At 31.1% G+C, this 1,448-nt stretch overlaps 1 long non-coding RNA gene across 3 annotated transcripts in view; it reads right to left on the bottom strand.

Moving 5' to 3' along the window:
• The window catches only part of LOC106681306 (uncharacterized), an 82,870-nt gene that overhangs the window by 55,157 nt on the left and 26,265 nt on the right, over positions 1-1,448 (bottom strand). For 2 of the 3 annotated variants that reach the window (XR_010844253.1, XR_010844254.1), the window contains exon 3: positions 686-1,333. This is a non-coding gene — a long non-coding RNA (uncharacterized lncRNA). Of the gene's footprint in view, positions 1-14; positions 602-685; positions 1,334-1,448 lie in introns of those variants that run through there. The other variant, XR_001343229.3, reaches the window with a different exon arrangement.

Here is a 1,448-nt window from a genome sequence, read left to right on the forward strand (position 1 = left end):
TACGAAGGAAAACATGGACTGTCTACAATGGAAAGATGGGGTGGAAAACCGCCTGGGTAGGAGATAGAATCGAGGATTGAAAGCAAGAAGATTGATTGAAGATGAATACAAAAACAAACGATTACGAAGGAAAACACGGACTGTCTACAATGGAAAACCACCTGGGTAGGAGATGGAATCGAGGATTGAAAGCAAGAAGATTGATTGAAGATGAATACAAAAACAAACGATTACGAAGGAAAACATGAACTGTCACAATGGAATGATATGGTGGAAAACCGCCTGGGTAGGAGATGGAATCCAGGATTGAAAGCAAGAAGATTGATTGAAGAAGCAGAAAGATGACTACAAACATAAACAATTACGAAGGGTAAATAAGAAGGAAAACATGGACTGACTAAAATGGAAAGATGAGGTGACGAAATGAAGATGGAACCGAACAAGAGCAAGTGTGGAGAATTTGGATTAAGAAAACCCATATCAGTGGAAAAGTTCTTGAAAAAAATCCGAGATATTTTCACGAAAAAAAACAATGAATAAATTTGGCTTTGAATTAATAAATTTAGAAGATTTTGGTAAAAGCCTGATCCGAAATCTCAACCTGAAAATAAAATCAATAACAGTAATTTATATTTTTACAGTACTTTTATAGGTATTGAATCTACTATAAATAATATATACTTACAATAGCTTGCAATTTTAGAATTTAAAATCCCTTAGAATTTCTCTAGAAAACGGAACGCCTTAGAATCTCAAAGTTTTATGAACTTTGGATCCACCCAAGTTTTATTTTGTATATTGTAATAGGACTAGTCATAATAGAGCCCCACGGGAATAGTCATATCATTGCTACTGGTCATTTGTCAAGAAACTAAGGTTACACATTTTTTCAAAATCAATTTAAATTCAACTTTCCGCCTTTTTTTACCCTTTTTATTTGCTTTGTACAGCAAATGCTATATATTATCTTTATTATGTGTTTTATTCCATGGGTTGTTTTCTCATTATAGCTGGAATAAAAATCAGAATAAGGAGGTAAGCTTAAATTCGCAGTACAGAGCAAACAAAAAGTACAGAATGGTTGAAGATTGAATTTATATTAATTATGAAAAATGTTTAAACCTTGGTTTCTTCAGTATTCAGTAGCAATGATATGACTATTCCCGTGGGGCTCTATTATGACTAGTCCTATTACAATATACAAAATAAAACTTGGGTGGATCCAAAGTTCATATAAATTCAAGATTTTGAATTTAATTAACTGGGAATTTTGATTGAACAATGATTGAAAACTTTCTTCCACCATTTAGGGCTGTCTTTCCAAAAACTCAACCTGAAAATAAAAATAATAATTATTTTTATTGTTACATCACATTTATAAAAGCCAAATCTATTATTTTTTTTTTTTATTTTATTTATTTGTTGATATTTACAACTGTATAAAAAAA

Source organism: Halyomorpha halys, unplaced genomic scaffold (assembly GCF_000696795.3).
Source record: "Halyomorpha halys isolate HHAL.00 unplaced genomic scaffold, Hhal_1.1 Scaffold324.1, whole genome shotgun sequence".
In the NCBI taxonomy this organism is placed as follows: domain Eukaryota; kingdom Metazoa; phylum Arthropoda; class Insecta; order Hemiptera; family Pentatomidae; genus Halyomorpha; species Halyomorpha halys.